We start from the raw sequence: 21,726 nt of genomic DNA, 5'->3' as shown, positions 1-21,726 counted from the left end.
TCCCCAAGGATCTCTGAGTCTCTGTTCATTGCTCCTTTCTGTTCAGTTTCCAGATATTTGCCACTGATTGTTTTCATCAAATGCCCCTAGGAGAAAGCTGTTTGCAGTGAGCCAGCTTTGAGTCAGGTCAAATAAAGACAAGCCCTGTGTGCGTGTGTTTCTAGGAGCTGTCAGATGATCATAATGTTCTGCAGATGAGCCTTTTGGGTAGCTCCCATCCAGGTCTTCCCCAGCCCCTCCAATGGCTACAAGGCTGCTGGTTTTCATGAGTACTATAATTGCTGGGCTGTTGATGCTCAAAGCTACCTTTGAGCTGGTGTATAGGAATGGGGCAAATTAAAATGTCACAGTGTTCATTGTTCAGCCACTTTTTCTTGAATAACAATTGCTAGATTACTGAAAGATTTTGTTTAATTTTCAAAATTGTGATAACGTTTATTCTGAAAAAGTTTGTGGTGGTCTCATTGCTCTTATGGTGGAATAGATTTTTGGAAGTCTTTATTCTGCCATTCCAGGTGACATTGTTGCACTGATCAATTTTAGCTTTTATTTATTTTTTTAAATGATGTACTTGGTACACAAATTTTGTGATGTTTTAGGGTCATCATTAACAGTATCAGCTCTCAGTTTCTGATTGATTTTTTTTTTTTTTTTTTTTTTTTGCCATACGTGGGCCTCTCACCATTGTGGCCTCTCCCGTTGTGGAGCACAGGCTCCGGACGCGCAGGCTCAGCGGCCATGGCCCACGGGCCCAGCCGCTCCACGGCATGTGGGATCTTCCTGGACCAGGGCACGAACCCGTGTCCCCTGCATCGGCAGGTGGACTCTAAACCACTGTGCCACCAGAGAAGCCCTCTGATTGAATTTTTAAATGCTACATAATGTAATTTTGGTTATTGAAAAGTTATATAAAGCAGGATATCCTATGAAACCTCTTTTAATGAAAAAAGGCAGTTTTAGTAACACTAACGGAAGCAAAGTTATCTCCTTTTATAGAAGCTGTAAGGATTACCTTTTCTTAAAAAGAAAAAGTCATTGTAATTCTCCTTTTCGTCGTTGAAACCAGTGATAACAAAGGACAGTTTACATTTGCAGAAATGAGAAATATTCACTTTATGCTATTTTTTAGCAGACAGAAGTCATGTAAACTTTCATTACTGACTATGGATTTTTAACATTGGTAATAACAAGCATTTTATGAGCACTGTTGCGCTTGAAGTCTTTTTCATAAAGGTAGTCTGGGGATTAAAAATGGAAAGATTAAGGCAGTTTCGGTATTTAATTTAAATGTATTTATGATGGTCTTATATCAAACATTGTTTACACAGCACAGTGCTAAAGTTGCTTCTTGTTTCAGAGGAAGAATCTACTCACAGTCCCAGATACAGTAAAAAATAGAGGAAAAAGAAAACTCAGGAAGGATCTTAACAGCCTGGATGCAATGCAGGGACCGGAATCTAATCTGAGTAGCCACAGTGCCTTATTTTCTGAGAAGTTTCTCCTTTCTGATACATATTGCTTCATCTCAGGACTGAAAACAAAAGACAGAATCAGCTTAAAAAATTCTCACATTCCATAACTACTTTACAGTAGAAGAGGAAAGGGGTGAGAGGTTTTGGCGAAGGCCAGATAATGAAAAATGTACTCAACTTGAGTCAAAAGGTCAGAATTTGGCTCCTAGCCCTGCTATAATTCTTTGTTTTTAAGAATCAGAGGTCTCAACACTCAAAATTGGATAACAATAATAAAATGGTGAACATGTGATGAAATGAATATTTTATGCCTTTATAAATGGTAGAAGTTAGCTGTCCTTATGTCATCACAATTAACGTTCCCTCAAGGAAGCTTCTGTCCATTAACTGTGTGTTTGATTTTTTTCCCCAACTCCTCCCAACCGTCAGATGGTGATTATGTATTTCAGTTTGCACACACAGGAAATTCCCATTATAAGAAGAATTCACATTAAAATGCCTGTCTTCATATATCTTAAAGTATTTACACTGCCACACAAAACTCAGATCAGAAAGTCTCTTATGTGCAGAATGGCGCCTGTAGAATGTTTTAAATGCTGCCAGGGTAATTGGAGTCTGCCTGAGAGTACTCAGGTGATGGGTTTTCACTATAAAGAACGCATTCTCTTTCAGTGTGATCAGCTGCCCCTTTGTGGCTTGGTGGGAAGAAAGAGGATGTTGGGGAAGATCACAGTAACTTAATCTGTAGGCTTCTGTTAGGGACCTGACAGCTGAATAGATGTTTTCCTCAGTGGGAGACTGTTAACCTTTTACCGGCAAGTCTGATTCTCACTGAACCCAGTACAGTATTAGTGGACAGCCCAGGGGGAGGAGGCGAGGTGTATCTCAGGCCATGCTAGACTGCTGCTGTCCCAGTTAATGACCTCCCAGGTCATGTTAGACGTTTCCCTTTCCTGCCTCTTTCAGTTAAACAAAATTGGATTTGTTCGGGATATGATTGTAGAAAAATACTCAGAGTTTGGAGATGGGGGTTGGTGGACCAAACAAAGAAGTCTGTTCCACTTCAAAAAATTAATCTGTAGAAAACAGATAATAATTCCCATCATTAACTGAGAGAAATTTCTGAAAGTTTGAAGACAAGATACTTGACAAAAAATGTATTTAACATTTACATTAAGCTTATAACATTTAAAATTTGATTAGAGAGCTATGTAATATAAGGCCTTAATTCATTGTTTGCCTTTTTGAAAAAGTCTCATAAAATTGACATAAATGAAAATTTGTTTTGCTTTTAAAAATGTCCATTGTTAAGTTCTAGCAACTTTCACCCTTAGATCTGAATTCCTCCTTGTGTCAGGTTTGATTTTTCTATTTTTCCCTCTCTTGTCTCTCTCTGCTGCTATTCATTCATCTCTTCCAAAGAGGCCAGGTGATGTGCTAGAAGGTAAGGATGCAGTTGTGAGCAACAAAACAGCCCCTAATCCTGTTGAATTTACTGCACGGGAGAGGGCTCAGGCATGAATCAATTGTATGATAAAAAGTAAAGTTTCAGCTGTGACCGTTGAGACCAAAGTTAGATGCAGATTCTCCAAGGGCTGTTGACATAGATTGTTGACATAAGGTGGTGGTGGCATCGTGATTCAGCCCTGCCAACTAGTGAGAATAATAGTATCATAGACCTTCCTCACATCCAACAGTGATGCTCTCTGTCAGACTGCAAGCTGTAGGAAGACAGGGATGGTTTTTGTACCACGCTATCCTAGGTACCATGTATCAACATAGTCACTTCTCTCCTCTTGGTGACGAAGAGATGTACGTTTAGGTGCCGAAATCAACATTTTCCTTTCGTGTTGGCAATATGATAGCTTGTGAAACTTTATTCACTATTACATTGGGAAACAATCCTTAATACCATTTCCCATTTATTTTATTAGGGTTTTTATATTTTGAAGTACTTTTAGAAGAATTGTACAGTTTTCTTCAATTTTGTATTATGGGGTTAATAATAATTAGATGTCCCAGTTTCTTGTTAGAGGGCAGGCATGGTTTTGATTTTTCAGCAGTGATTCCTCAGGTAGGTGACCATATGTATAATAATTTATAAAAAAGCATTCAATAAATAATTTATTATAAATTCTTGACACAGTCGCTGGAACATGGCAATTTGTCTGCTGTTCCAAGAATATGGGAGAAAAAAGTGTTAGCTTTTCCTAGATTTAACCTGAATTCCTTATTATAAGTTTGATAAACTTCTTTTTTGTAGTATTATTCAGATTTAGTTAAAGTGGTCATCGAGAAGGGCATTCTCTTTAAGAAATGGAGAAAAATCAATGTAAAATGTTCAAAATGGGAAATGAACCACGATACGAAACCACAGCAAGCTTTATCATCAAAGCGTCCGTACGTTCTATTTGCCTGGGATGCTAATTAAAGATGGTAGCAAGGAAATACAAATGTTTCTGTATATTCACAACTGTTTAAGTGATGTTCCATTTATGCATATTATCTCTGGCCTCTTATTGACTACTCAAGTACTTTTAAAAAATTACTGCCTCCTTATTAATTAATGCATCTGCAAAACAGGGCACGGTATCCAGTTCTCCTTGTACAATATATTTGGGGTGGTTTAGTAGTATAACATGAGTACTCAACCTTGGAAAGCAACTTGGTTTTATTGAAGACGGTCATATAATAAACGTATTTCAAGAAACTTTCTTGGCACTGAGAAGCATTCATGACACCTAAAGACATCGTGTCTGCGTAATTGAACAATCTCCATGTGGTTGACACACAAGAACACATAACCTAGGAGAAAATTTTCATGCCTTTTGATGAGACTGTTATCTGATGGTGTTTCATGAAACTCTAAGAACAATCTAGCTTTTCACCCATTTGCAATATCCTCCCTTCTATATTTAATTTCAAGATATTTTTCTATTTTAGTCGAGATTCTACTTAAAAATAATTTTGATCTTTCCACTGCATTGTAATGTTTCTTCTTCTGCCCAATATGAGAAGAGACTAAAGCATTTTGAGACATTTTTCTATTTAGTTTTTTTTTTTTTTTTTTTTTTGCAGTCACATGCAGTGTCACCTCGAGGGAGAAAAAGGAGTGAGAGGCAAAGCAGAGGTCTCTACAAATTCTTCAGTTTCATTTAAATTATGGTTCAGTTTGAAAAAAAATGATTTACATACAAGTTTTTAGGCATTTGTTGAGTAAAATGAAATATATCTGTAATCTGCTTAGTACATTATATTTATCAATATATCATACTTTTATTACTTGGCTGAAACACTATTAAGTTCACTCTCATTTCATGTTCTTAAATATTTATAGGATGTACTGCTTCCTATGCCCATCTATGATTACATGTAAAAGGGAATTGCCTAATACTAGTCATTTAATAAGTTTAGACCTATGGATGAGGTAAATTCAAAAATACTATATTAGATTAGAAAATTCTCCTTTATTATGCTAGAATTAGAGAATTAAAATAAGACCTAAGCTTTATTCTTTCTAGGTTATCATGACATATTTTAGTCTTTATACTTTAGTCTCTTTGAGTTATAAAGACATATTCTTGAATTATACTGTATTCTCGCATTATATTATACAGTGAGGAACTTATTTAGCACGTAATAACAATCAAATACATTGTTGGACAAACAGTTGAAAGATATTTCATTTAATGGAATCACTTTTTGTAGATAAAATAAGGTTTTTTTAGACAAAAAAATTTGCATTTCTCTCTCCTATTTTACATCTTTGTCTTTTGGTGAGAATAGTTCTTAGGTTTCTTCTGCGAATCATTTTAAGTATAAGTCCTATTTGCAAATTACATAAAGGTCAGGTTAACATGAATTCATAATATAACTTTTTGAAAAATATTTGAAGGGGAGTAATAGAAACTAGTGTTTATAATCTTTGGGAAAACCATATTTTAAATGAGAATTACTTGCAGAAATCTATTAATCATTCCTGTGAGAAGTTTATAGACACTTGTACAGTTCTTAAGTAAATCCTGCAGTAACATCTTATTTTTTTGCTAAAAAAGGCTTTCTCTGGTAGATGTCTTTGCAATCGATGGTTTTTCAGGTTTACACATTAAAATCTTTTAAATTATTTTTATCAGTTACAATGACTTTCATAAATGAGTTCCATTTTGCCAAAACGTTACCAACTCTGAGCAATGCATAATTACCCAAATTGCTTCCTACACGTACTTAATAGATAATACATTTAACAAAAACAAGCCACTCTGGGAAGATAGTAAAGGAGCAGGATTGTAAGATATAAAGGAAAATCCTGTTTTGGAAATTGAGAGATGTCTCTTATTGATTTACCAAACACTTTTATAGCATCTTAACAATATGAATACAATTCATATTTATAATAACTCTTTGAAGCCATTACCCTAATTTACTGAAGGGAAAGTTGAGGCACCACTAAGTAACAAAGTTGACAGAAGTCCTACAGGTGGCAGGTGGCAGAAATGATCCCCCTTGTGGTCTGTCTCCAAGGCCGTGCTCTGAGCCTTCTCCCAGCTCCACCTTCTTTGTCAAGGGTGGACTCCTGATTTACTGGTTGCGGGAGCTCGTGCCCATTGTTTCACCTCTCCACACTGTGGTTTACCTCAACTATAAAATAGAGATCACTTCCCATGAAGTGTTTCCCGTGAAATGAAATGATAGACGTTAAGTCACTTCGCAGGGTACCTGCCTTCTATTATTATGTACTAATTAATTTTGTTCAATTGCAAGTTAAAAAGAAGTAAAATCTTTGAAAATGTTGAAGTGGATTTGGCCGTAGTAAAACTTGTACTATTTTTTATTTTTCAGGATTTCTAGTTGTATTTCTAGATTAAAAATACAACTGAGACAGCATTCCATAGGACTGATACCTAGTTGGCTACTTGCCAGCTATATGACTTGAAGCAAATTCTTAATCTCCCTGGGAAGGAAGCAGGATGATAAGAGTATACTAAACTTTCGCTTTAAATATTGAGGTCAGAAGGTATTTTGGAAAAAATAGACAAAGTTATCATATAAATGGCATTACATTTCCCCCTCCATCTTTAACTTTAGGCTTTTCCCAAAAGGGACAAGAATAAATCCTGGAAACTCTACCAGTCCATCTTCATGGTCTTTGCTAAATCTATTGCTGGATTTTTCTTTTTCAAATGTACAGATCAATATTGATTTCAATATTCAGACGAGAAATACATTTAAAAGCTTTTGAGCTATTTGTAACAAACACCCTCTCCTGCCTGTGTCACTGTACAGTGTTGGAGGAGGCTCTTTAATTGGGTTTGTTCCATTAGCCCCTTTAATTCTGTTTGTAGTAGTTAAAACTAATAGTAAAAAATGTAGAAGCTGCTTTGACCTGCAGTTATTAACTAGAGGGAATTCCAGACTGAGATTTAAAACCTCTGTATTGTATTGTATAAAGCTTCTGTCCAATGAAAAATCCTCAATTACCTTAAGAGCTTGCCTTTCCATGCATTTACATTTCCAGGGCTTTCTCCTTTTACAAAACCTGAGCTTCTATAGTCCCAAGATGATTCAAGCAATTATTTATGACGGCATTACCTCATACTCATTTTCTCCTCAGCAAAGTTGCATCTATGTCAGGACCCAAGTAGTGTGAGCCATTGAACTTGTTCCCCTTTCTTTGCTATAATCAATAAAATGTGTTCCCTTGAAATCACACTTCTTTTTCTCCTTGAATTAGATGCAGTATCCTTTTACCCTGCGTAGAGGGAAAAACAAAACAAAACAAAAGCCAAACTGCGTTCCAGGATTCTGTCTCCATGTCAGTGTATAGAAGATATCTTTTTTCTTGAAATTTAGTACTGACATACTGAATTTTACACTGCTTGATCAAGATAAGATTATCAACCAAGTGCAATTACAGACATACATCTTCAGAAAACAGGTTAATCCGTTGGTTTTAACAATGGGGTGTTCATCATTCAATATGAATTCTACCAATATGGAAAGACAGTATGCAAAATACCCAACATAGTACTTCTCTTTCAGTGTTGAGCTATTATTTATTTGTAAGCTATTTTTGTCAGGAAGTTACCAATCTCTCATTTTGTGATTAAGCTACTCAGAGCCCACCACATTAATTTTTTTGATGACATGAGTAGCATTTGAAGCTAAAGTTAAAATTCTCAATTCTATATATTTGGAAATTCTATGGCTTTTGGATAATAAAAGTCTACTAATATTGTTAAAATACATTTCTTTGTAGTATATTTCTTTAGGAATTGCAAATGATGAGGGCAACTTCATAAGATACTTTATAGACATTTTGCAATGCTCCATTTAAAATATTTTAACAGAATATTGCAGCTGAGTATCAACCTTCAAGTATTCACATTCATAACTAGCAAAAGTAGACATGTCAATTTTGTTCATTGCGGCTTTCGGTAAAATTATCACTGAGTAACAAATCCTTATCCTCTTAAAAAAGGCTAACTTTTTGAAATCCCTGGTCTACATGGTCTAGTTTCCTACTTTTCTTCTTTTCTTGTATTAAAGTATATTATAAGCTTTGGAGGGGGGTAAAAGCATTGCAGGGGAAATAAAACCAAGAATCTAAAAGTTTTATGGAAGTTCTAAGCTTTGCTGGGTGTATGATATACTATTAAGGCCTGGATAGTTACCAAGCTGATCTGAATACTTGTAACATCTCCATCCCCTCCAAGTGTTGAGCCACATTCTCAAAAGGGAAATTCATTAGATGTCTAACTCCCTGAAGAAACCTGGGAAAAGGCCAGAAATGTACAGAGGGCTATAAGGACAGTAGAATTGTGTGGCTGAAAACCATGCTTGGATTCCAGAGGCTGTGAAGTTGGATAGCTACCTGTTGTTCATTATAACATCTAATGCTTAGAAAACTTTGAGATTCAAATGGGGTTGAATCAGTAGAAAATAATTAACTCAAAAAGGTAAATGTTGATTTACTCAAGGCATTTCTATACAGAAGTCAAGGTGAAAATAAACTGCAAAGATTAGGATCAGAACAGATTCTAAATATCAGATTCCTTCTTTCTCTCTACTTTGGGATACTGTTTACCACTTAGTATAAGCTAGAAGTACCGCCGCAGAGATAACTATTGAAATCTCTCAAGTAAAGATTGTTGAATGAATAATAAGTCTTGAGTCCCTCGCCTGCCCACAAAGTCGGTGACTCTTAAGGAAATCGTGAACAGTGTTGAGGTGATTTTTTACCATGCCTATCATCTCTCTTGTCCTCCTAGTACCTTGTCTTGAAGAAGTGAGTGCCTTCCCTAACGTTACAGATTTCACCCAACTGGTGCTTAACCAGCCTTACTGTCTCTCTATCTGGGCATTCTCAGCCGTGGCTTTAGTGTACGCGCTTTCTTAGTTACTGCTAACGAGACTGCTTTTAGTTTGATCATGTTTACGTTTAATTTTATTTTTGTTCAATCTTCTCCCAGTTTCATGGGTGGGGGAACAAAGGTTAAAGAATTATGAGCCACTAACATGTGAGAATTGCAATGTGTTAAAATCATACAACGAAAATCAATATATTAGTTTTCAAATGATATAAGTATATTCAGTGTTCATTAGCTATCTTGGTCACCTGCTTTGCCACCTGTCCTTTTCCTGGTAAATATCCACTCCCTTTCAATTAAAAGTACTACAAATCTTCAAGATAAAGGTGTTATAGATATCCTATCTCTGTTCTTTCCTGAGAATCTATGTAAAATAAAGAGCTAAGTAATCTTTTACAACCTGCTTCCTACCTGTGTACAATCTCATGATGTGATTCATGAATAATAATTTTAAAAAACCCACCTTAGTATATATTGCTTCCTGTTGCCTTCAGAAGTGATCCACAAATTGACCTGCCTTACACTCACTCACTCATACACACACACACACACACACACACACACAGACACACACGTTTTAAGATTTACTCTAGCCATATATGGACTGCATTCTGCTATCTTTGGGTCTTTTTAAACCTCTTCAAATTCGCTACGCTTTGTCTCAACATAGGCTATATAGTTTTTCTTTTTACTCTTGGGTAAATGTGAGTTGTTAGAAATGTACTGGTTAAAAAACTTCTCATTAATTAAGTTTTTTAAAAAGTATTTTTCTTCTGATGAAAAGAAAAATTTGTATCTTTTTCCTTTGTCACACAATTAACAATTTCTATATAGTGATTAAGACGAGTGTAGCTAAAAACAAAATTATGAAGCAAAAGTGAAATAGTTATGCTATTCACAGCCAATTGTTACAACCTAAATATAGATGTTTTAGAAGTTCTAGATATGTTTTATGTTTATATATATACATATGTATATATGCAAAAGTAATTGGGTTTTTTTGGTATTGCACGTGTACTGGATTAAGCAGTCTACATGCTGTTTCACTAGAAACATTGTTCAGTCTTTCATGCACTTTGTGTGTTAATATTCTCCAAAGAGCCCAGCTGCACTATTCAACGGAAAAATCACTTCCGTCCAGTCAGTTTAGTAGTGAGGATGAGGCTAACTTTACTCTGGAGGATTCTTCCCACTTGACTAATAAGCCTCCCATCGCGACTCGAGTTTCAGGAAAGCATCCCTACTCACCTACGCTAAGCGGATGACTGATAAGATAACGTAGACTCAGCGGCAGAAGAAAAAGAGTGAGGACACCCACAATCCCCAACCATAATGCGTGCACTACATGAAAACGAAGGATTTATTAGGATGAAAATCTGCAAAGAAAGATGACGCCAGGGCAGTGGTGGCCCCTCACTGTCACGCGCACAGAGTAAATTGGAACATCTTGATGCCTGGACTCTAAAGCCATGTAGTTTAGGCTTTTTATTCTTCAAGACATTTCCGTTTCTTCTTTTTATTATCATAACATAATTTTTTTTTTTTTTTTTTTTTTTGCGGTACGTGGGCCTCTCACTGCTGTGGTCTCTCCCATTGCGGAGCACAGGCTCCGGACGTGCAGGCTCAGTGGCCATGGCTCACAGGCCCAGCTGCTCCGTGGCATGTGGGATCCTCCTGGACCGGAGCACGAACCCATGTCCCCTGCATCGGCGGGCAGACTCTCAACCACTGCACCACCAGGGAAGCCCCCACCATAACATAAAATTTAAGACCAGTTACTGAGATTGAGTGAGATGGAGAAAGTGTAGAAATGCAAATATTTATACTCTGATTAAGGATTCATGATAAAATGCTCGGAAAAGGAAAAATTTAGCTCATCTTTTCAGAGATCAACAGCAACCCCCTCAACCCCTTGACTGAATAAGATTTTCGTGCCTGTCAACTTCGGCTGTGTGTGTTTACCTGTCCTCTCGTTTTTTGTCTGTCTTTCCCTGCAAGAATGGTATCCCTCAAGGGCAGGAATGTGGTCCTTTCTGTTCACTGCTGTATGTGCAGTAACTAAAATAGCCCCTGCACTCTGCAGGCGCTCAGAGAAATGCTTGTTGAATGGATGAGTCAGCCTCAAGACAGTCTTTGGAACAAAAGGAGTTGTGAGTGGGGGATCTCAGAAGAAATGGAACAAAAATGCAGACCCTCCTTTTCACAGAGCTTTGTCATCTTGCAGAAATGTTGTGTGACCAGATCTTTAGAAATATCTGGGGTGAATTATATCTAGAGTGAGATGTCTTCCAAAGACAAAGGTATAATAAGATAAAATTTCATGCCTCTGCCTTATTTTTTGTGTGTGCAGTTGAGGAAAGTTGACGATAGTGTATAATTATAATTATGGTGTATAATTCTTGCTTATTTCCATTTCCACATACGCATCCATGGGGCATATTAACTTAAAGAGAATTTCATGCTTGGGAAAAGTATCTGAATTTAGAAGGAGCTATAACGGAGCTGAGTTCTTTATGATTCAGTGTCTCCTTTTATGTCAAACTGTAGGTCAGAGGTTAACGTGGTATATTTAGGAAGAAAGAAAGAAATGCTGAAATTTGCTGCCGCTCTTCTAAGACAGTTACAATTTCAGGAAGGATTAGCGGGAATTTGAGTGCCAGTTAATGATATGAGGCGCTTTTAAAAAGCATTCTCTTAACAATGCTTAATCTTATTTAGTTAGAACACTTGAACCTTATTTTATATGCTGAGGAAAAGGCAATATTGAAGGGCTACGTGTTAGGTATTTTTAGCATTTAAAACTTTTAAACTAATTAACTTAAAGGTGTGTCCAGTAGTTTTTTACTGTCTTTAAATACGTAGTTTAGAATATATTTATGTCAAAACACTGTTTTATTTACTAGAAAAGTAACATAGTTTTGAGACAATATTGCCGAGAGAGAGCAAATGCCCTTGTATAACCTTTTCATCTACTCACCAAAATTGGCTTGGCAAAATCAACAGAACTTTATTTTCCACCTGGCACTGGCTCTCCTGAATGTTTATCAAATGCACTTCATTTTGTAATGAGATTCTTTTGGGCTTGCTGTTTAGGTGCCAGAGGGTAGGGCCATGCAGCTAGGGTTGAACAGTGTTTGATTCTGTCCAAACAGCCAGTTAAGACAATTTAGTCATCAGAACTTCTGGCCTATGTTAGTTGCTAATGCCCATCTGAAATCATGTAGTAACTGCACATTTAAAATTTTACTTTTCTATAAGGCACTTGCTTTAAAATGTAATTGGGAGTTCTGCCTTTATCCTTTTACAACAATAAAAAATATTGAGAAATTGTCTGGCCTAAACGTATATTCAGGTTGAATTTGACATAATCCAAGGCAGATGGTGATCTGTGTTATTTTGGTAGAGTTTACATCTTCAGCGTTCTTTAATATTTACTGGTTGATTCAAAATTTAATCACAATGAAATTATTAATGTTAGACACATTTTAAATGTGGTGGACCCCATTATATTTCCCCATATCATAATTTATTTCTTTTTTTAATGACTTTTTAAAAATATTTATTTATTTATTTGTGGCTGCGTTGGGTCTTCGTTGCTGCGTGTGGGCTTCCTCTAGTTGCAGCGAGCGGGGGCTACTCTTCATTGTGGTGCGCGGGCTTCTCATTGTGGTGGTTTCTCTCGTTGCGGAGCACGGGCTCTAGCCATGTGGGCTTCAGTAGTTGTAGCGCACAGGCTCAGTAGTTGTGGCTTGCAGGCTCTAGAGCGCAGGCTCAGTAGTTGCAGTGCACAGGCTTAGTTGCTCCGCGGCATGTGGGATCTTCCTGGACCAGGGCTCGAACCCTTGTCCCCTGCCTTGGCAGGTGGATTCTTAACCACTGCACCACCAGGGAAGCCCCATAATTTATTTCTTAACTTTATTACCTCACTCTGCGTGTTTGGGCAAATCAATTTTCTGAATCTTAGTTTCCTCTTTTATAAAAAGATGCAGGTTGACTTGGGACACTTAGAGGTCAAAGACATAGGTCTTGAGTATCAGATGCAGGTTTAATCATGTTTGTTTTCCTACACAGAGATTCAAACAGTTTTGAACCAACACTCAAAAATCATGAGATGTCAGGTCAAAAATCCCAATCCCCAAGTTCATTTGAAAAATTGGAAGAGCTCCAAACTCAAAGCCAACATTCCCTCTTGGCCATAGTTGTGTAGGGCTGCTCATCGGCTCCTCTGTAGTTGCCCATGGTTCCCATGATGTCTGCTTGCATCCTTCTCCTGACACTGAAAAATATTTCCATTCCATTGTGCTTACAAAATTTCTTTTTAAAAGATATATAATATTCTTCTGTACAAGTGTTTCTAACAAAAGCAAATTTATAAAAGTTAAACCAAGAAGGGGAGTGTTTCAGGAAAATTGAAGAACATATTATTTAGTGGAACTGAAGAATATTCTTATGTATTTAAAATGCAATCCAAGTACATCTGTGTTAAAAGACTGCAACTTAAGGCACCATTTTTAAACAAACCACAGTCATAGTGATGAACCACATGAAGAAATGACATGTCATGAAAAACAATGAACTGAAAGGAAAAGTTTTAAGAGGGTTTATTTTTTAATGTAAGTGAGCACTTCTAGTCTGAAAAGCAGTTACATCATGAATAAAAACAATTTTCTTATCGATACTTTTTTAAAGCGGTTAGTTTGGAGATGCTCTTATCATATGAAGAAAAAAAAGTACATACAGAAATAGAACAAACATTGGCAAATACAAGACTAACTGACATAACTGTTGCCCAGAAGCTTGAAAATATAAAGTATGGGTGAGCACACCCAGTTCACATTAAGAAAACAAAAACAAAAACAAAAACTGATTTGTGTTGTTTTCACCTGTTGATGGCATGCGTTTGTAATGCATTATCAGTGGGATTGTGATGTGATTCAGAACTTGTGGACATGAGGTTCATGACTGGGATGCACTCATAACATGATTTTGTGTATGAGTGTGTGTATATGTGTGCATGCGTGTTGGATTGTTCTGGAAATGTTTAAGGTAAAATTGCCAAGGAAAATGACTGAAGGCAATGTTTCGAAGATGATCAGTTACTTTTGAACTTAATATAACTCTTAAATACCATTTAGAAATATTTGGCAGTGACACCCTAGTTATCCTCATTCAATTCATCATTCACCTTGATCTGCTTTAACTAAGAATTTTAAATGGAATTTTAAATTTTAAATGGAAATTTTAAATTTAAATGGAATTTTAAATGTTCAGGAAGACTAAGCTAGTCATCTGCATATGTTTCCTTGGCTTCAACCATTGTCTACTGAACTGCCTGGAAGTTAGTTGATTTGTCATTTGATACTGAACATATTATTTCAGATGTAAAATTCCATGAGTTTCTATCACCTAAAATAAAAATCCATTTCAACTCACAAGTAAAGATGGAATCAATGAAAGTCTCTTTGTTTTTATTGTTCATCATCTAAGCACCTTATAAAATGCTATGTAGAATAAAGATAGTAATAGTATATGATTTGCTTGCCCAATTTCTTGTGAAATTATGCTTTTCAGAAACCCCTTTGTTAAAGATTAACCTGGCTCATAGAGCTTGTCAGAAATCACCTTCTGGAACTTAACAGGATTGTCTAAATGACTTTCCTAAAATTTTTTTTAAAAAAAAGAAGAAAAGAAAAATACAGTTTCAGACTTAAAACTGATGACAGTGCCCTCGCAGTGTTCAATCGTATAATACGGTTATAGGTGAGTCAAGAGCTAGAATTAGAAATTTTACCATGGTGCATTGCAGTTGCAAACATTAAAGGCAACATTGTTGAAATGTCTGACTCTTACAGAAAACTTTGTAGTAGCTATTCTAAGTATAAAAGCTGTGATGTAAAAATTCTGTGTATGGAAGTACCTTAGTTTTATGGAAGTATCTGTTTTCTGGTAGGGAACTGGATAAAATTAAATACTGCTGCTATTAAGAGGTTGAAAGCCAAGGTTCATACACTGTGAAAGCACAGCACAATGTGAAGCGTAAGACCCGAGCTTGGTAATAGGTGCAGAAGAAAGGGTTTCAGGCTTACTTTACAAATCAAAGGAAAGAATAGTGATGGAAGGTATGTTTTGTTTTTTGAGATGGATTTCAAATTTAAAATATATTTGCCAGTAACATACTTGTTTTTGTTGCAATATAATTACAACACATTTCAGTACATACAAAGTTTGGATATTTTGTGACAGATGACTTTCTTAAACAATCAATCTATTACACTCATTTATGCTATATGCTCCTCACCTCTCCACCTGACTCTAGATCTAAAGTTAAATCAATTGATAACTCCCAAGCTAATGATGAAGACTCGGAGAGACTGTGTTTAACTCACCCTGAGCATAATGATATATATCTTAGATCTAAGGACGCTTAGAAATGGGCTTTTATGGTTCTACCAGAAACTAATTAATTTGGTTTTGTTCTATATATCTTTAATTTTTTATGTTTCATCAAAGTGATATAGACATTATATTATACACTATACTGAACCTATAGTCTAAGAGAAAGGTACATAAAAGATAAGGGCCTTTCCAAAAATATCCTATATAAAGCATTGACTTTCCACGAACATTTTCTTTTACTCATTCTGAATGCCTTTGCTTACTTGGGAAGAGATACAAGTAGCCACGTGAAAAAAGAGGTTATGAAGTCATACTGCTTACAATTATTTTAAGGAGTCTGACATAATATTTCCCATATGCAGAAATAATTTAATATTCAGCTAGACTTTTCTGAATATATAGAGCACATTTGCATGACATTCATTTAATTAAAATATTTAGTTTCCTTGAATGACTTTGTATAACCTGACTTCAACAGATAATTGCCAATTCTGTGCATCCTTTTATAAAACTGCCTCCTAAATATAATTAATTAGTAAGCTTTGAAAAACTCCCACATCTCAAGGATGTTTTTTTAAAAAGGCAAAGTATAACCATTTCAAATCTCAGTTTATATTAAATCAAACTGTTCCCCGCTCCATGCAAAAAGAACTAGCTTGCTTGAAAAACTGAAGAAACACAAAATGTAGTCAGATGGTGAACACGTCAACAGTGGCCTTTATGCTGAATGATCTGTTGTGCCTTTTAGGGTCATGATCCCTTATTTCATTCTTAGATAAGATGTCCATTGCTCCTGTATCTGGCAGGATCTATTGAGAGGCAGATCCTATCCAAGTACCGTTCTGCAGAAATAGAAATGTACAATGCCATGGTTCTTGGCAGTGGACTGCTGATGCATTGCTCCAGCGTATAGACACATCATTCCCATAAAACTTGTAACATTATAGTTCAGGGACTATTTAACCTTTAATACAAATCATTTTTATTGTCCCAGTAGAGCTCAAAACATTTTATTCTTTATTTCTCTCTGACACTGTGTACCAACTGCAATGTTATTCTGTTAGAAAGCAAAGACATGTTAAATCTCATCCATGTGCAGTACATCTGAAGAACTCCTTAAGGAATGCACACGTCTTCACCAAATACAGCAACAGGAAGACTCAAAATTGTCACTGATGTCAGATTATTTATGAAATGAAATTATCTCTGACTTTCCCCTTTCTCTTATTTTCAAGATCACTTAGAGTTTATTTTCTCCTCTTTACACATTGCCAGTGATGTGCCTTCCAGTAATTCTAATAGAACGTTCTACAATATTGAATAGGAAAAATAGGATAAAATGTACTGTTGCCAGTATGTTTATTTTTCATATTGCCAGTTTGTTATTGTTTACTGCTGGGTTTATCTGGCAGAACTCATCAGAAAAAAAAACAGAACCAATTTATTTCGAATTTTCAAAAGTCTTTTACTTTCATGGACTTAAGCTCACTTACATTAAAAATATACCTTCTCTGGAAATTCGTTCTCCATCTTTTCCCAATTTGTTTGCCTTGCAGTCATGTTCCTTATTCTTTTCTTCCTTACAGCTTGCCAAAGACAAAATTTTCAGTAAGTATAATGCAGGGGAAATGGGGAAACAAAAGGAAATACAATATAACAGAATAAAGTGCTTTAAATTCCAGTGGGAAAATAAAAATGATTTGTGTTAAAGCTTAAGTAGTCTCTAAACCATAATGTTACAAGTTCTATAGGAATGATGTCTCTATATTCTTGTGCAGTGCATCATCAGTCCATAGCCAGATACCACTGACATTGTATATTTTTTATCTCTGCAGAACAATATTTGGATACCACTTACCTCTGAGGCAGTTCTTTTGGAAATTATAAATATATTTCCGGGGATCAAAAGAATGCACATCAAAATGAAAGATGAAGTGTGGAATCTGAATTCACAGCTGCTTTATGCAATCTGGAAGGAGTGCAGGATTTCTCATTTTAGTTCACTTCTCAAAGCTTTGTAGATAGAAGCTTAAAATGATATATTTGATTTTTTTTTAATATTCTTCTCTTCTCTGGCTGTGTAAATGATGGCAATCAATCAGATTTTCTTTGTTCAAGGAGAACCATGAAATTACAATATGAAATTTTTCCACATGTAATTTTATACACTGGGCAGTGACTAGCAGCTTAACCATGTCTCACTGTGGCAAGAGTGTGATGTTATTTTTGGAGAAATGTTTTGTTTTTTTTGTTTTTTTGTTTGTTTTTGCGGTACGCGGGCCTCTCACTGTTGTGGCCTCTCCCATTGCGGAGCACAGGCTCCGGACGCACAGGCTCAGCGGCCATGGCTCACGGGCCCAGCCGCTCCGCGGCATGTGGGATCTTCCCGGACCGGGGCACGAACCCGTGTCCCCTGCATTGGCAGGTGGACTCTCAACCACTGCACCACCAGGGAAGCCCCTGGATAAATGTTTTTATGTAAGAAAAGATAACTAACAAAAAGTTAATTTCTTAAGGCTTTTTCAAAATAGTTTTGAAAGACACAAAGGTGTAATTTGAATCCATTATTTGACATTGATATAAACTAATATAATTATTTAATGAAGCTATTAAGATGTATTAAAATATTCCCAATAGCAAAGACAGAAATCTGAAGCAAAAATAACCTATTTCATGCTAGTGTGTAATACACAAGCAGTTTTAGGATAGTACTGTTGCTTATTCCAAAGTGCTATATTAGTTACAAAATGGTTTTCAATACTGACAAAATAATACTATTATTAAAAAATAAACACCAATGGTAAGGTAGATTATAACCAAACTCTGATGCATCTCCTGGCATTCAGAAGGAAAAGCTGACTAGGGTCACTGGAGATTTGGCAAATATACTGTTTCTATGAAATCAGCCTAAGCGTATTCTGGATTTGCCTGAAGATTCAAGAATGAATTCAGTCCTAAATTGTAAATGTATTATATTTAATATAATTTCCCCTTTAAAGTTCGCTGTTACACTGAAAACCTTTATCCTCAAAACAAATACAATATAAAACTTAATGTGATCAGATATTGTATAGATCTTGGACATTTTTCTCCCCTGATATAAGCAGTTTTCTTTCTGGATCATAAGATGAAAAGTCTGTCAAAGATAAGGTAAAATATAAAAATGGTGATATGTTGTTTAGGGACCTTTACAGAAACAATATTCTTGGAGCTTTTTCTGCTATTAACTAATCAAAATTTCCTTGCACACAAAAACACCTATCTCAGGGCTTCCCTGGTGGCGCAGTGGTTGAGAGTCCGCCTGCCGATGCAGGGGACACGGGTTCGTGCCCCGGTCCGGGAAGATCCCACATGCCGCGGAGCGGCTGGGCCCGTGATACATGGCCGCTGAGCCTGTGCGTCCGGAGCCTGTGCTCCGCAACGGGAGAGACCACAACAGTGAGAGGCCCGCGTACCGCAAAAACCAACCAACCAACCAAAAAAAAAAAAAAAAACACCTATTTCACAAGGTTAGAAAGAGTTCTGGCATTTTATCTATTCACTGGTTCTAAATAGCTTGGTTTGCCTACCACAGGCTGGGTCTGAGTTCTATGCTGGATGGTGGGTGGGAAACACAGCATCCGTGCCCTCTGGCTCACGGCTCTTTCAAGGCGATGGTGTCTGTGTGTGGAGGGAAGAAAAGCAGACAATAAACCTGAATTCCATACAGTTAAAAGTGTGATAAATACTAGGTGGGAAACAAAAAAGTGAAGGGAGGAGAGTAGTTGAGGAGAAAGATATTAACGGGGTGTTCTCTGAAGAGGTGACACTTAATATGAGACTCGAGTCATGAGAAGAAACCAGCCGAGAATAGAGAAGAGGGTTCTAGGAAAGAGGGCGAGTTAGACCTGCGTTCCCTAAAGTTGGCAAAAGAGCTTGTATGTCTTCAGGTATCTGGAAGGAGGTCCACCTGTCTACAATGCTATAGATGTAGAAAAAGTCTCATGAGACATGGCCTGGTCCAGACTGAAGGCATCTTAGGTTCTAATGTGGAGTTTGAATTTTCTCTGATGTACAGTGAGGACTATTTAACAGTTTAAAGCAACTTCTTATGTCTGCGTTTTTTTAAGGTAATCCTGGCTGTTTAGTGGAAATTTAATTTATAGGTTAACATATTTATAGAAAAAGAGAAGTCCTGGAAACATAAATTCTAATAAATTGGAAAATATAGGTCTGACATAACAGCTCAATTGTTTTTGTTTGCTTGTTTTTAACATTAGACATGAGGCACCCATGAGAGTGAGCATCCTTTGAATTGTTGAGTCTAGGGTTGAGAGCAGACCACTTCGACTCATGCGTTTAGACACGATAAGTTCGTAAATGGCTTAACGATCCTTGGGTGATGATCAGCCCCTCTCTGAGGAGAAAGTCCTTGGAAAGAAGGGTCTACACATGCCCTGGAAAGCGTTAAAATGCAGAGGTCACAAGAGGAGCAAAACTAGGTTGGACATGCTCTACCTTGAGAGGGACGGACATAGCCACACGTGTAGGTAGGAAGAAATCATATTTCTTATAAGCATTTAAGGAGTCCAAGGATAGAAGTGATTTGCCACATAATCACATAGCGTTTGCTGAACTTATGTCTGAATGTGACAGAGTAGTGGGCACGATAGAGGAAAACCAGAAGAGTGTGGTGACACAGATGCCAAGCGGGGAGGGTTTCAAGAAGCAATTGAAAAGTCCAGCAAGGTGAGACCTGGAAACGGTCCTGGGGATTTGGCTACCTAGCCGTCATCCGTGGCTCTAGTGGAGGGTTTTCTGTGGAGCTTGGCTAAGAGGCCATATTGGAAACGCATGAAGGAGTGAACAGGGGAGGGGAAACTCGCCCCTGTGTAGTGACAAACAAAACCGATCAAAAAACCAAAATGTGTTCAATAACCCTCCCTGCCTTCTCATGCACCCTTGTGAGTTAAAACCAAAAGGACTTAGGTAGATCACTGTGCTCATATAAAAAGTAAATCAAGGGAAGTTATGGGTGACTCAAAGCCAGAAGTTAGAGCAAGCACATTATTGGGATGGAAGGATTATAGATGCACGATGGTCTCAACAGGTTGGAAAGATATAAAAATAGGTTAGCTCCCCTCATGTCAGTTTTCCACATTTACTCATGATGTCTCCTGCCATTATTCTTGGTGTTTCAAGGTCTCTGTGAACATTCCGAAACTCTATCCTAATTCTTGGCCTTCTCATTTCTGATAATTTATATGTATTCCACTTAAGGACATAACTCTCATAGTAATAATAGTAGTAATAATGGGTATCAGTTCTAGACTCTCTACCATTTATCAGACAGTAATCAATTTAGTTTATCTAATTTAATCCCCACAGCATAGTGAGTTAAGGTTCACCTCAATTGTGCAAATGAGGAAGTTGGGAGTCACAAAGTTAAATAAATTGCTTAAGCTCACACAGCTCCTAAACCAAATACGCCTTCCTTACCTGTAAAATTTGTGCGATTCGCCTCCAAAGCCCACAATCCTCAAATTTGGATCACTCCTCAATACTGTGTCTCCCCTCCTGTGCGAGGCTGTGGAGCAAAATGGATGGAAATCACACAGCTGAGTAGATTAATACATAATTTATTCTCTATGTTACATACTACAGCGTGTTCTCTGAAATTTCATCCGAGCGTTCTTTCCAGGACACTTTCTCATTCTCTTCTGCCATGATTCAAACAATTCTCTGTTCTCTTCAAACCTCTTGCCCAAATATCCATTGTAACCTGCCACCTCAACAGCTAACCTCATCTTGTAGTTTACAGAGAAAGTAGAGGTCAGCTGATTTAAACTTGCTTTGATACCAATCTCTGTTTTTAAAATGTGTTGTTACCCACTCCATTCTTCCAGTTCTCTGTCCCAGGCTCAGAAGGAATGGCCCATTTAGAGTTTAAGATTTTTCCTCCTGAAATTTCTATTTGAAGTCTACTGTTTTTTGATCCATTCTTCATTCAGGAACTACAATTCATGCTGCAGGGTCCTGATTATGGTTTATCTTTTGTGAAATACTCTGACACAGGTGTTATCTGCACACTTCCCAAACAGAGTCATTTTTCTTGGTGTTAAGTCTGTGTCTTATATCTACACCCCTCATCCTGATCACTGCATGATATATGAGGTGGTTTGCCAACCTGGTTGAATATCTGAAATAATGACTTCCTGGTCTCCTTTCCCAGATGGTCTAATTCTGTAGGATTGCAGGAGGACTTAGAAACCTGTGTTTTGTCAGTACTGCCATGCCCAATGACGATCGTCCTGGGTTGGAAACCACTGAGTAGTGGACTTTCAAGTGCACCTGAAGGCAGAGAGAATTGGCTTAATTTCAGCTCTGAAACTTACTAGAGAATGGCTTTCCACAGAACTCTCAAATTATCTGACCCCTGGTGATAAATCTTCTTGTCTGTCTTCAAAATATATCCAGACTCTTGCCAGTTTTTACCGTGTCTTCCAGTAGCT

Source organism: Grampus griseus, assembly GCF_964374135.1.
Source record: "Grampus griseus genome assembly, chromosome: 21".
Lineage (NCBI taxonomy): Eukaryota > Metazoa > Chordata > Mammalia > Artiodactyla > Delphinidae > Grampus > Grampus griseus.
This window is presented reverse-complemented; position numbering follows the sequence as displayed.